Genomic DNA, 16,189 nt, shown 5'->3' with positions numbered 1-16,189 from the left:
CCAGTTTTGTGCTTTCCTCGCTGTAACAGGGCCAACAAAATAGCCATGAGGTTTCCAGTAGTCAGACTAATTTCCAATCACTTCGCACCTTTATTTCGACCCCAAGCCCTCATTTGCAATGCAGCCGAGTGGCACAAAAAGTTACGATTTTAGTAATAAGCTCACTTTTCGAGCAAAGTCTGGAACCCCCACATTGTGTGAAATCAGAAGCAATGCCTACAGACCATGCAGCTGTTATCATAGTGAGCAAGTAAAGAATAGTTAAACACTAGGATGCGCTGTTACAGCAAAATAATGAATGAAAAGCACATACTTTTCTTTATCCATTTATAGTTTAATTATTATTAGTTAATTTATTTAACGTTTCTGCACGAGGTGTTATTATAGAAATAATAACGTATAATTTTGTGCGAATAAATTTAACCCTGTGATTTGAATGACAGGATGTACTATTGCCAGAGCTGCTGCTCTACAAAATGAATCAAGACCTTCTGCCTAATAAGATTTGAGAATTCAACAATTCCAGCTATCACAGTTACTTTCAAACAGGCTATTGGAATGGACTTACCGAGGCATGTAGTACATGGTGTAATAGAATTGTGTGAATTCTCTCTCTCTCTCTCTCTCTCTCTCTCTCTCTTTCTCTGCTTTCTATCTCCTGTGGTAGGAAAAAACGTTATTATTTACCTACTTGCTGGGTTTCTATAGGTAATTCTCCATACAAGCAGATAAATCTGCAGACAACTCTTTTCTCTCTCTCTCTCTCTCTCTCTCTCTCTCTCTCTCTCTTTCTCTACTTTCTATACATCTCCTGTAGTAGGAAGAAATTTTATTACTTACCTACTTGCTGGGTTTCTATAGGCAATTCTCCATACAAGCAGATAAATCTGTAGACAACTCTCTCTCTCTCTCTCTCTCTCTCTCTGCTTTCTAAACATCTCCTGTTTTAGCCAGAAGTATTATTATATACATACTTACCAAGCTTCTATAAGTAATTGCCTATACCTGCAGGTTAATCTACAGACAACTCTCTCTCTCTCTCTCACACACACACACACACACACACGCATGCCTGCAAAGAAATGCATTCAAATGGACAGCAAGTATCACAGCTAATGCATTATTCATCACTGGAGAGCATTGTATCTTATCAGCATAAATCCAATGCACACAGCAGCCACGACTGACAGAAAGCATCAGGAGTGCCAACATTTCTTCACCACAGACCCGACTGGACAAGCAGGTCTGGTGTCAGGATTTTTGTTTACGATATATGCTGGGGGAAAAAAACCCACATTTATAATTAAAACATTCACTAGCATTAAGAAGATCAATATGTTAGAAAAGAATGGCAATAATTACGGTTAGTTTTAAGAGCGGAACGAATGAATCAGGAATCAGTTTTATTACCAAGTAACTAAGTCCAAGTTTAACTCCAAGAAAATGTTTAAATCGGAGTAACCTGAAATATTTTTCATGAAAAAGGACTCTCAGTGGAGTGCATCCGCAGTTCCCTTCAGTTGAAATAACAAAGCATTGATTAGTTCCAGGACGCCCCTGCAGAGACCGCTCAAACCTATAGAATTTCCCCTGACTCTACTTAACCTGAATTAACTCCGTAATTGAATAATCATTCAGTTATTGTTCAAGCCGGATGGACATGAGATTTTATTCTACTCATTCTGACGTTGCACCTGATTCAAAGCAAATTCAAAGGGGAAGTGTACAGAAAAACAGGGTGATTCTGTTATTAAGTGGGGTGTGTGTGTGTGGGTGGGTGCCTTTGATTCAGTACCTACTGCATTTGATTCAATACCTACTGCCTATGATTCAATACCTACTGCCTATGATTCAATACCTACTGCCTATGATTCAATACCTACTGCCTTTGATTCAATACCTACTGCATTTGATTCAATATCTACTGCATTTGATTCAATACCAACTGCATTTGATTCAATATCTACTGCCTTTGATTCAATAACTGCATTTGATTCAATACAAACTGCATTTGATTCAATATCTACTGCCTTTGATTCAGTCCCTACTGCCTTTGATTCAATACATACTGCCTTTGATTCAGTCCCTACTGCCTTTGATTCAATACATACTGCCTTTGATTCAGTCCCTACTGCCTTTGATTCAGTTCCTACTGCATTTGATTCAATACCTACTGCATTTGATTCAATACCTACTGCATTTGATTCAATATCTACTGCATTTGATTCAATACCTACTGCATTTGATTCAATATCTACTGCCTTTGATTCAATACCTACTGCATTTGATTCAATATCTACTGCATTTAATTCAATACCAACTGCATTTGATTCAATACAAACTGCATTTGATTCAATACCTACTGCCTTTGATTCAGTCCCTACTGCCTTTGATTCAATACCTACTGCCTTTGATTCAGTCCCTACTGCCTTTGATTCAATACCTACTGCCTTTGATTCAGTCCCTACTGCCTTTGATTCAGTCCCTACTGCCTTTGATTCAGTTCCTACTGCCTTTGATTCAATACCTACTGCATTTGATTCAATACCTACTGCATTTGATTCAATATCTACTGCATTTGATTCAAGACCAACTGCATTTGATTCAATATCTACTGCCTTTGATTCAATACCTACTGCATTTGATTCAATATCTACTGCATTTAATTCAATACCAACTGCATTTGATTCAATACAAACTGCATTTGATTCAATACCTACTGCCTTTGATTCAGTCCCTACTGCCTTTGATTCAATACCTACTGCCTTTGATTCAGTCCCTACTGCCTTTGATTCAATACCTACTGCCTTTGATTCAGTCCCTACTGCATTTGATTCAATATCTACTGCATTTGATTCAATACCAACTGCATTTGATTCAATATCTACTGCCTTTGATTCAATACCTACTGCCTTTGATTCAGTCCCTACTGCCTTTGATTCAGTCCCTACTGCCTTTGATTCAATACCTACTGACTTTGATTCAGTCCCTACTGCCTTTGATTCAGTCCCTACTGCCTTTGATTCAGTCCCTACTGCCTTTGATTCAATACCTACTGCATTTGATTCAATATCTACTGCATTTGATTCAGTACCAGCTGCATTTGATTCAGTACCAGCTGCATTTGATTCCATAGCTACCGCCTTTGATTTGGTACCTACTGCATTCGATTCAATACCTACTACCTTTGATTAGGTACCTACTGCCTTTGATTCAATAACCACTGCCTTTCATTCAGTACCTACTGTATTTGATTCAGTACCTACTGTATTTGATTCAGTACCTACTGTATTTGATTCAGTACCTACTGCGATGGATTCAGTACTACATCATGGATTATTTTCCCATAACAGCTTGTGCTGGTGTTTTATTCATAAGTTTTACAAATGGATTGTGGAAAAATGATAGCACAGCTGAATTAAACAAACTGCGACTTTTTTTAAAACTCTATTCAAAAGTAAAAATAAGAAGCACACGTTTTCCTCTACAGAATATTCATACCTAATTTATTATAGTTTTGTAATGCTAGCCGCCAACGTTAGGTACTTTTATATATATATATTTTTATATTTATATATTTATATATTTTTAGTATAAAAAGTAAATATATATATATATAAATATATAAATATATAAATATAATATATATACACTACCAGTCAAAAGTTTGGACACACCTCCTAATTCCATGGTCTTTCCTGATGTTTATTTCTTTCTACATTGTAAAACAATGCTGAAGGTGGCCGAAATCCACAATAATGTCCTTTGAACAGTTGATATTGAGATACGTCTGCTACTGATGCTCTGTAAAGCCTTCATAACGACTCTAATCTGAGGTGCTGTTAATTGGTGATTTCTGAGGCTGGTAACTCTAAATGAACTTCTCCTCTTCATCTCATCATGGTGCTTGATGGGTTTTGCAAATGCACTTGACAATACTGTTCTTGCAAGAACTATTCCAGATCACCTGACCTTCGTGCCTTAAAATAACAACTGACTGTTTTTTGTTGTCATTACATATGGATTACTTAAGTCCATGTGTGTTATTTCAGAGTTTTGAAATCTCCAGTATTGTTCTAGAATGTAGAAAATAAATCCCTAAACAAAAAACATTAAATTAGAAGGTGTGTCCAAACTTTTGACTGGTAACTACTTGAGGAAAAAAGATCATGTGTGGTGCTCTTACTTTTCCAGACAGGCTTTTCAAGGCTGTAACAGTCAGACCTCTGCTCTTACTGAATACAGTTAAAAGTAAATATAGCACAGAATACGCTTCGGTGATTGACATGTGAACATTTCAGGTTTCATTGCAGTACATTCACTGCTGGAGAGTCCTGAAGAAATGAGCAGAGTGAATCATTGTTGCAGGCTTTGCTTCAAATTGAACTTTCTTTATTTTTTTTTACTTCCTCCATAAAAGGTTAGAGCCATCTACAGCACTGACTTTGATCTTTTCAGTGATATTGATTTGTGCCAACGCTACAAAGCCATCAGTACCAACACTCAAGTATGGCGAAGAATAGTGCTTGTATTTAGGTTGAAGAAGATCTGGGATGTAGTAAAAATCACATCTTCACATATTGTGTCACTATATGAAACTCTTCAATTTAGACCTCTATATGAAGCTTTGAAAACTTCAGACTTTCTGGAACTGATATACACTGTTCATACTTTTACCTCAGATAAGGTTAAGTCATTTTGAGAAATCCAATTGAAAGATTTGACTGCGGTGCTAAAGTATCACAGACAATTTTGACAGCCAGTGACAAATTACACGCTCTATTCATTAGACTTGTGTCCAGTTTGCCACATCACGGTGCTCTCTAACAACTTAATTAGTTTCATTGGATTCACTGACAGATTCATTGGCAGACTGACTGTTTTTACCACGGCATTGGTCAAACTGATCTTTGCAGCTCCAAAATTCTGTACTTTACATTTGATTCAGTACCTGCTACATTTGATTCAGAACTTGTTACGTTTGATTCAGCACCTGCTACATTCGATTCAATACCTGATGCATTCGATTCAGTACCTGTTGCATTTGATTCAGCACCTGCTACATTCGATTCAATACCTGGCCAATTTAATTCAGTACCTGCTGCATTTGATTGAGTACTTACTGCATTCGATTCCGTACCTGCTACATTTGATTCAGTACCTGCTGCATTTGATTCAGTACCTGTTGCGTTTGATTCAGGACATGCTACATTCGATTCAATACCTGGCCCATTCGATTCAGTCCCTGATGCATTCGATTCAGTACCTGCTACATTTGATTCAGTACCTGTTGCAATTGATTCAGTGCCTGTTGCATTTGATTCGCCACCTGCTACATTCGATTCAATACCTGGCCCACTCGATGTGGTACGGGTTGCATTTGACTCAGCACCTGCTACATTTGATTTAGTACCTGGCCCATTTGATTCAGTATCTGCTGCATTTGATTCAGCACCTGCTACATTCGATTCAATTCATGGACCATTTGATTCAGCACCTGCTTCATTCGATTCAGTACATGGCCGATTTGATTCGGTACCTGCTGCATTTGATTCCGTATCTGTTGCATTAGATTTAGCACCTGCTACGTTCAATTCAGTTCTTGTTTCATTTGATTTGGAACAGGTTGCAATTGATTCAGCACCTGCTACATTTGATTTAGTACTTGTCTCATTTAAATCAGTACCTCCTGCATTTGATTCAGTACCTACTGCATTCGATTCAATACATGGCCCATTTAATTCAGTACCTGCTGCATTTGATTCAATACATGGCCCATTTGATTCAGTACCTGCTGCATTCGATTCAGTACCTGCTACATTTGATATAATACCTGGGATATTTTATTCAGTACCTACTGCATTTGATATCCTATCCATTTATTTATTCAATTATTTATCTATCTATCTATCTATCTATCTATCTATCTATCTATCTATCTATCTATCTATCTATCTATCTATCTATCTATCTATCTATCTATCTATCTATCTATCTATTTATTTATTTATTACTGATCACAGGTTTCAGATCAGTTCTATCTATTATTTTTATTGCCATTATTGTATATTATTGGCAGAAAAACCTGATCCCGTTTTGTCAACATTGCTGAGAATTTAACTACAGCAGCATTTTTGCTGAGAGTTACCCACATAGACTCACACACACACACACACACACACACACACACACACCAAATCTAATCAGACTTTTTGCAGGCTCCATGCCATGCTTTCTCTCTCTCTCCCTCTCTTTCTCTTTCTGTCCTTCCACTCATCCTCTCCTTCACCCCATCACTTTAAGGCAGACGTTATTTGATTAGTGGTGCAACAGAAAAGCGTTCGTTATATCGTCAGGAGATCGTGAGCTGAAATCCTGACGATTCTCAGATTCCCTACACCAGGAGTCAAGAGAAAAAACAGGACTTGCTTTTTGATTTGGAGCGGTGTCAGGATTTTCTCCGTCCTGTCGATCCCAGCCACAATAGCCAATTGCCTATATGCATGCAGAAGAGGAGGATAGTGCATTGCCCAGGGTGTATTACTCTGCCCTGTGATGCAGCAGTTTCACAAGATGCTGTGTCACATTTTGACATTTGACCTTGTTAAAACTTTTAGGCTCTTTCAATAAGTCTAACGTTAATAATGGCTACTTTCTACGATTTTTACCCCCCAACATCCTTGTGCTTTATTTATATCTAAACAGATCTTCATGTTCACACCTTGTGATCGATAAAAACGTTTAGAAAAAGTTCATATTTGATTCATACTGTATCTCTTCTTGTCCAGGCAGAGATATTATAGCAGGTGAAATGGACATTGTTACGGAATAATCCTCTTTGACTTTGTCCACAGTAAGACATGAAGTGAAATAGGTTAAAAAACAGAAATATATATTTCTACTAAAAATAGAAATTGAATTATCTGTACAATGGCAAAGAGAAAAACTAGATAGAAAATATAAACACATTTTTTGAATATGGATAGGTGTCAGAACAGCATGCCTCTTATGAATAAAGTGCATTTGTGTTTACTTTCATTACAATATTTGCAGTGCTGAAATCTGTCTGAGGTTGTTGGTGTTGTGTAGAAAAGTCCAGAAAATCCAAGCTCTAGTTCTAGCTCCATGTCTAATCTCTTCATAAAATAAGCAAATCTTCCAGCTCTATCAACAGGATTCTTCATTTCTGTTTTATCTTCGTTAAATCAGTCAACATTTAATATTCAACCTAATATTAATCTTAATAATTACCACTTAAAAGCATATGATTCCAGCCTCATCAGCATAGTTGTCTCTGGTTGAAAAAACAACTATCAGCATAAATTGAAGTCTGTTCAGATATCCCATAATGCAATAGACCTCCTGGGCCTTTGAGTCAATGAGTTCAGTGTATTTGCTTTGAGATGAAAACAAAGGCTGGTGAAACGAAATTCCTCCATTTAAGCAGTTAGCATCTCTCTAACCTTGTGTGTGTGTACGTGTGTGTGTGTGTGTGTGTGTGTGTGAGAGAGAGAGAGAGAGAGAGAGAAAGAGAGAGTGTTCATATCTATGGCTATGAGCCAAGAAATATGAATTAAGCAACGTTATGAGAAGCAGACTCTTTACATTTATCCCGTTGAGTAAATATGAGAAAATGTAAGATCAAATTCAAACCCCATCACTTCCTGTCCTTCCTCTGCTTCTCCTGTTCGCTGTAGAGTGTAGGTGTGGAGCATGGCCGTTACAGTCTGCTCCTGTCCTCCACCATCTGGTGTTTTCTTTACCGTGCATCCTCTTCCGTTGCGTCCCATTCCGCTTAGCATTCTGGATGGTCAAAAAGTCAAAGTCTGAAGAGACTTTGACTTTTCCTTTAAACTTGTTTCAGTGAGGTCTCACTCTTTAAAATGAGTTCTTCTGAGACACTGTAATCACACGCTTCACATTCATTTGTGCTAAATGCAGCAGAAAGCATATAATAGATCATATTAATTGATTGGTTGCTTGTTTTCTTTTGAGGAAGTCTACACATAACCTAACATGAAAACCAAAGCACAATACATTTATGAGTCTTAAATTCTGTTCTGCTGCCTGTTCTCTTTGGGAAAATTATAGTATTTGTTTTTTAAATTAAGATGTAAATATTATTATTATTATTATTATTATTATTATTATTATTATTTAATATTTTGATGTAAATATTATTATTATTATTATTATTATTATTATTAATAATAAATTATATATATATACATATATAATATAATATAATATAATATAATATAATATAATATAATATAATATAATATAATATAATATAATATAATATTTTTTGTGTGATTTTAAATTGAACTTTGTCTTAAGGATTGTGTGTGTGTGTGTGTGTGGGTGTGGGTGTGTCTGAGCCTTCTCCCCATCCCACAAAAAAATAAATAAATAAAAATGGAACAATTTACCAATCAATATTTGTTTGACTAAAAAAAAAACATTTGATACATTGAACTTAGTTTTATCTTTTATTCTTATATTATATTATATTATATTATATTATATTATATTATATTATATTATATTATATTATATTATATTATATATTGTGTTTAGTCTTGTTTTTATTTTGTCTATTTCTTTTTCTTACTAGGTATTTTATTCAGATTTTTTATTTCACATCATAAAGCACTTTGAGCTGCATTTTGAATGTAAAAAAGTATTTGAATTATTCAATATATCAGGACACATTTGCACTCGAGCAGTTAATGAGCATTATGGATGAGGTTCTGTGGAGCTCTGTATTTCCCAGTTAACACCAGCATGTTGTTCAGTTGCTTGGCTGTGAGCCCTATATTTTGTTGTTCCCATTTGACCTTTACAGGGTCAGAAATGAAAGGACCTGCCGTGCTGTGGGTGGAGGCCATGTGACCGACAGGCCATGTGACAGTCCAAATCTGCCAGTGCAGTGATATTTTCCAACCTTGACTTTGTCCTTTTGCCTTTTTGTTGCTTGTTTATGCCTTTGGATCTCTCTAACAGTCTGTTCTCAGGACTGTGTCTGGGTTTATTTGTACATAAGCTTGTTCAATTTCCATTTTCACCTTTTTCTCTGAATAACTCAAAGATTAAAGTAGCCCAATATTAAAACAACCCTTAAGCAACATATGCCTGTTGTTAGCACATTTAAATAACCATTTCATTCCATAAAGACTCTTTTAGAGGTGCATAAAATGCAAGCCTGCTCCTTTTACTCTGCTTGATTTACACGGTGACTTTATTCTAGTCCTTGTTTTCTTTTTTTTTGCATATGTGCTGTAGGTGAAGTGTAAATGCCACAGAGGCACATTTAAAAAGCTATAATTACACTTTCCATATGCTGCGAGCCTTAAAAAACATAATCTACACTGCTGTCATGACACTAATCATAAAACATTTATACGGTGTTATTTATGGTTGCATTGTATCCGGTCTTGTTTAATATTCATATGCTTTCAGCTTTTCAGTTTTCTGCAGTAACCAAGTGACATTTTGGGATGAAAAATGGTCGCGACTTGGGCATGAACTGAGAAGGTGCTTTCTTTAGGCTATATAAGTTGGACCATCTATGCTAATCGTTTGGGTATCTATGTGAAAGCATCCATATCTGATCTTTATGCTAACAAGGACACTAACTGGGATGCCATATAACGCTTCGAAGCTCTTTGTCGGAAAAGCCTCAGTAATCGTTATTATTCTAGGTACTAATAAATAGCCTGTAGCTTTTTGATTAGATCGGCCATTGCGGATCATCTTCAATTCTAACGGCGATCAATCTTAACCTGAATATACAGCATGCACAGATATAGACAATTTGATATTTAATTAAATTCAGTATTGTCTTGTTAAGGTAAAAAAATAAATAAATAAATAAATAACACTACCCAATTTTGATTAGCCAACTTTCCTTATAGAATTTTTTTTTTTATCCCATTTGGGACCAGACATGCTGAATATATTGATGGTTCAAAGCGTTTGCCCTTGAAACCTCTGTCTGTTTGTAGCTCATTTATATTTTAATCTAATATACCAAACCAAATAGCGATGGAAAATTCTGCTGACAAAAATTAACAGGTTTTTCAGATTATTAATGAGAAAAACACATCACACAAACTAAGCCATAAAAGGATTGTTGCTTGCTTTGTTTATTACTTTATTACATCACAGAGATGGTCAGTTTGAATGGTCAGAAGCTGCAGTTTCTAAAGTACAAAAAGAAATACTTACAAAGGGACTTTAAGGTGGTAAAAGTAACTGTCAGTTGATTATTTTTCTTTAAATCAAACCCCCAAGTTTCTCATTTCTTACGTATCAAAACATGGCCTGGTTTCACCCTGCTATTATTTTCTTCTTTTCGGGCGTGAGAAGTTGCCAGAGATCTCATCTCCACCTTCTATCTCTGGGAGTTTGTTGATCTTTTCTGTCAGATTTGCTGTTGTGTCCCTTTTATTCTTTAAAAGTTTTTTGGAGCTATATAACTTATAATAGAGCAAACTGTCAAAAAAAAAAAATAGAACAGATTTTCTATAGCGCACAGCCAAGTAGAAAAGTTCGGCTGTGTCATTCTCATCAGGCTCAGCATCATCTGTGCGATCAACAGATCAGAGTGCAATAAAAGTCCAGAGAATCATCAAGAGACATTACCATTACAAGCCCCCCCCCCAAAGGCCTCATTAACCACAGTTCCGGAAAGCACCCTAGGGGATAAAACATGCGAGAGAGGTTTTAGCCGAAATAAGCTCGTTAAAGCTATAAAATGTTTCTCAGCAGTTTTTCTAGTTCATAATGTTTCACAGCCCAGCAACTATATGAAGAAAACAAGACGACAAACACCGATGGTATCTTGCCATACGTTGTTTTTTGTTTTAAATTCTTCTCATTTAAAACCTGCTGGCGTTTCTAACGAATCCATTATAGGAAAAGAAAAATCACCTCTCTCATGTCCTCGCTTTAAAAACATAAAAAGAAGTTAATTAAATGTCCATCCTTAAAGAAAGTTCTAGATTTAATTTGTAGCTGCAAAAAAAAACTGAAGCATTTATTCAATATTATAAATTATTCCGTAGGAGCTGAGAAGTCAGTGTTCAGGAAAAGTACATGCTTTTTTCCCCCTTTAGTTTAAGACATCAAGAACATGAGAGGACTAAAATTGTTTTTAAAGAATGTAAAAAAAAAATAAAATAAATTTGAAATCCACCAATTTGATTGGACAAGTGGCGTATTAACAAGGCTGATATTTACTATAACAGCAGCAGGACATATAACTGCTTGTATCACTTTACTTGTCTATATAAAATTCTGAAGAATGAAAGCATTCGACTAATGATACCACAGCCAGAGCAAAACTCTGTGTAGGAGGAATGGTGTACTTTCTCTCCTCTGTCAGTCACACCAACACTAGCCAATCGTGGGCGTCTGTCAGCTCAAGTATGACAGCATGGAACGATAGCTTTCCTCTGAGTGTCTTACACTGCTCTGTGATGGAGTAGGCTGGCTTTACACGTCTTGGAGGACACGCATGCTAGCCTTCACCCTCCCTGCTTGCTAGCTGAGAGCTGACTGGTGGAAGGGAACTAAATAAACTAAAAGCTAATTGGACCATAGCTGTTGGGAGAGCTTTGTCGGAAAAGCCCCTGAACTGCACTGTAATTGTTATTATTCTAGGTACTAATATAGAGCCTGTACCTTTTGATCAAATCAGGCATGGCAGATCTTCTTCAATTCTAACGCCAATGAATCTTACAATTGATCTTACCACTCTGTGATACAGTAGGCTGGATTTACATGTTTTGGAGGACACCCATGCTAGCCTTCACCCTCCCTGGTTGCAAGCTGATGTATGATTGACTGATGGGTGGGACTGGCCCAAAAAACCCTTGTCCACAGAAATAAGTAACAGTGGAAATACTCAGAAATACATGGTTTAATGGCAAAACCTGGCAAAATGTTGGTTGTGAATGAACTAGTATATATGTATGTATAAATATACATTGAAATAAATGAGTTAACAAGAGGCATTCAGAACTTGGTGGCTCTTGGATTATTGATGGTTTCTCACATTCTTCTACACTAAAATTGTAGGACCATTAGTTAATAAGTTAGTAAGCTTGTTAGGTAATTTTATTGTCCACTAAGTGGAAATTTGTTCTTGGCCTCACCATACAATATCCACAAGGACATCAATACAAAAACCTGAAAACAACTAAACAAAAATAACTAAAAAGACAAAAAAAAACTACATACAACATACACACACACATTCCCATATGCACCCCACGCCTCCTATGCCGACATTTAGGACAAACAGCCTCCATCAGTAGGAGGGAAAATAAGTTATGATTTGGAAAGGATAATTATGTAATTAATTTAAAGGTGTTCCTTTAAAACATGACATTCATTTCATGGGAGTGTAAAAGAGTGATTTCAATTTCTTTATGTTTCCTCACAACACTAGTTTTGCAGGCTGTGATGTCATTACCATTATGTCCATTGGTGCTGAAGTGCCCCACCACTGAAAAGCAGAAATCCATATGCAGAGGACATGATAGCTAGTATGTAAATTATTATTCTTTATCTTAAAAGAAGATCTGAAGTGGGCAAAAGCATTTTCTTCACCTCAAAGGACTCCTTAAGCTCACAGATCCCCCTTCATCCTTTCTTCTCTTTCTAGTCTTTTATCCCCATCTCGAACGGCAGCCAGCATGACCTGAACACAGAGGAGAATAACAGACCCATGGTGAGAAGAGTAGACCCTCCTGTGGCGCCGGAACCCGTCACCTCAATCGTAAAATCGATTTCTGGAGGATTTCTTTTGCAAATTTGTGAATTGATGGGAATGTAAGTAACTCGATTTAATGTGGTCATTTTAAATCATATGGACATGTAAGTGTAAAGAGTAAAGAGTGCAGTGCAAAAAAAGGAGAAAATGTAGACGTTTTATTTTTTATTTTTCTGTTTTTGTTTTGTGCTGAAAATTGGTGCTTTTCATCTGAGAGGAAAGCAAGCTGGGATCTCTCAGACTGCAGGGTCAAATAAAACACAAGATTGCATCTTTCAGAGGGGTTGCATGTACAGGGGTAATACCATTCACGGTCTTGATTTCTTTCTCGATAGATAGATAGATAGATAGATAGATAGATAGATAGATAGATAGATAGATAGATAGATAGATAGATAGATAGATAGATAGATAGACAGACAGACAGGTAGGTAGATATCTAAATAGATAGATATCTAGATAGATAGATAGATAGATAGATAGATAGATAGATAGATAGATAGATAGATAGATAGATAGATAGATAGACAGACAGACAGACAGACAGATAGATAGATAGATAGACAGACAGACAGACAGATAGACAGACAGACAGACAGATAGATAGATATCTAAATAGATAGATAGATAGATAGATAGATAGATAGATAGATAGATAGATAGATAGATAGATAGATAGATAGATAGATAGATAGATAGACTTTATTGATCCAATGAGGGTAATTCTTGTGATCTCTCTTGAAATCTCAATTCTGATTGGTCAAATGGAGTTGCTAATGTTTTTAGTTATAGCACAACTCATGGTATTCAAACCGTAAGTTTATATTAATTATCTTGTTCAGATAATTAGCATTTGTATGTGCTATGTTATCTAAGGCTAACAATACATTTAATACATTTCTATGTTAAACAATAAATTCAATACATTTTTTGACATCTGTGAAAGGAGGCTGGGGAGAGAGTGGCTTGGTGGTTAGCATGTTTGCCCCATGCCCTCGAGAATTGGGGTTCAGTTCCCACCAGTGTGTCATGCGAGGTGGCAATCACTGTAATACAGAGTAGACCCAACTGCAGGAGTAAACTTGAATTAAATGGGTGCTTTATTAAGTAGAATAAAACTTAAAACAGAGACTTAAGACACAATGCCAAAATAGACTAAACATAAAAAAGCATCACTATACTACATAAAGGCAGCAAACACATTGTGAAGACTCGGCAGAGACAGATACAAAAGAGCAGGTAAATAAAGGACAACTCTGTGTACTTTGGTTTCCTTCACCAGTTTGAAGACCTGCACCTTAGGCTGATTGATTTCTCCAAAGAAAATGGGTGTGTGATTGTGCCCAGTGATGGGCTGGCACACTATCCAGGGTGACTTAGATCCTGAGTACCCTGGGATAGACTCCATGCTCCATGAGACCCTATGTAGGATAAACACTATAGAAAATAGATAAATGGATGGATGGATAGATGGAAGGAAGGATTTTGCAGTGTCAAATCTTTACATGTGTTTCTCTCATGAAAATAACAAGCTGTGCTAAACTTAAAGAGTGAAAGAAAAGAGTTGTTTATGAGAGGCTTTAGATATAATACTTATAATTTATTATTAGTACAAATAATACGCTTAATGAATAAAATGCTTTTATACGCATGAACAAGGTCTTGGGTTCAAGCCCCAGGGTCCTCAAAGGAGACCTAGGGAAGTGGTAGCTCAGTTTTTAATAGATGGACCTGGATGGAACACACAGAAGGATGTTAGATCAAATCCCAAGACTGCCAAGCTGCCACTGCTGGGCCCTGAACCCTCAACTGCTCGGTTGTATAAATGAGATGAATAAGGGAATCTGAATGAACCCAAAACTGTGTGGTTTGCCCCTGTCTTTTTATTGTATTCTCTCAGCTGCTTATCTGTATTTCAGATCAAACCACCTTTTCTCATATCTCTTCCAGTCACCTTCCCCTAATGAACTGTCATAAGACAGGAAGGAAAGACAAGTGGCATGAAGGTCAGTGTGAGATGCTGTGATTTCTGACAGAAGCAGATAAGAAGAGACTTTATTTGTAAGAATTGACATTTTCTGTGTATATAAATGTGAAAAAGGCCACCGTCACTGTCACACAGCCTTTGTGTGTGAATTGTGCTGTATTTGCTGCGCTGTATTTATTATGCTGTATTTATTTAGTTTCACTCTGTCCTATCACTTATCTATCCCCCAAAGTCGTCCTTTGCAAACCGGAGAGCGTGTGCATCCTTTGAACGAGTTTTTGCTGCGACTTTTTTTTTTTTTGCAAACTTTAGAGGATAAGTCTCTGCATTTCAACGGCGCATGGAGTGTCGAGAGACCGGAGCGACTTTCAGTGCTCGAGTGTAATGGATGGGAAAGCGGCGTCGAGCTGGTGAATTTTAATCACCCCTGTTGCAACCTCAGCAGTAATGAGATGGTGCATAACTGTCACTTCTTTGCGTCGCTCCTGCAGAATGATGGTCCCTTCTAACTCCCTCTCAGCAGCTGTTTCTACCGCTTTCATGCCAAAAAACCAAAAAATATTGCACAGTCTATGCGCTCTGATTGTAGAAAAACTTAATGAGAAAGAAATGTGTTTATGTGAACCAGAAAAAGGAACAAAAAAACGGTTTAATTTCTCCGCCCACATGATGTAACATGATGAAATATATTTGCATGTGTAAAATGCGTTATATTATCACTATTTTAAAGCACAGTGAATTCTGGCCTGTCATTTTATTTTGGGAACTTGTATGGATGTGTCATTAAAGCTTCCTCTTCTCTCTCCTCATACGTGACAGGTGACACGACAGGAACAAATCATTCATATTTGTTTGCTATAGGTGGTGACATTAAAGGTGGTTGGCAGCAACTGTGGGTTAAAAAGGCATGCTGTGTCAGACTGGAGAGAAGCAGTAAGCTTATATTTATTTAGTCTTTTCATTATTTTTTTTCAGTACCCACAGGCAATGAAAGAAACAAAATAGAAAAACATGATGAGGATAACTAAATATCTATATGATGATGAAGATAAATGTGTTGCTATAAGATGATGAGCATATCTGTGTTGTTATAGATGATGAGGATAACTGTGTTGTTATAGATGATGAGGATAACTGTGTTGTTATAGATGATGAGGATAACTGTGTTGTTATATAATGTGAAGGATAACTGTGTTGTTATAGATGATGAGGATAACTGTGGTGTTATAGATGATGAGGATAACTGTGTTGTTATAGATGATGAGGATAACTGTGTTGCTCTAAGATGATGAGCATAACTGTGTTATTATAGATGATGAGGATAACTGTGCTGTTATATAATGTGAAGGATAACTGTGTTGTTATAGATGATGAGGATAACTGTGGTGTTATAGATGATGAGGATAACTGTGTTGTTATAG

The 16,189-nt window shown here is 36.5% G+C and overlaps 1 pseudogene; it reads left to right on the top strand.

Annotated features, from left to right (window-relative positions):
* The first annotated feature begins 1,842 nt into the window (after positions 1–1,842).
* Positions 1,843–5,830, top strand: LOC131352584 (dynein heavy chain-like; annotated as a pseudogene).
* The last annotated feature ends 10,359 nt before the right edge of the window (positions 5,831–16,189 follow it).

Source organism: Hemibagrus wyckioides, linkage group LG05, assembly GCF_019097595.1.
Source record: "Hemibagrus wyckioides isolate EC202008001 linkage group LG05, SWU_Hwy_1.0, whole genome shotgun sequence".
NCBI classification, from domain to species: domain Eukaryota; kingdom Metazoa; phylum Chordata; class Actinopteri; order Siluriformes; family Bagridae; genus Hemibagrus; species Hemibagrus wyckioides.
Note: the sequence above shows the minus strand (reverse complement) of the source record. Positions and strands in the feature narration are given on the sequence as shown.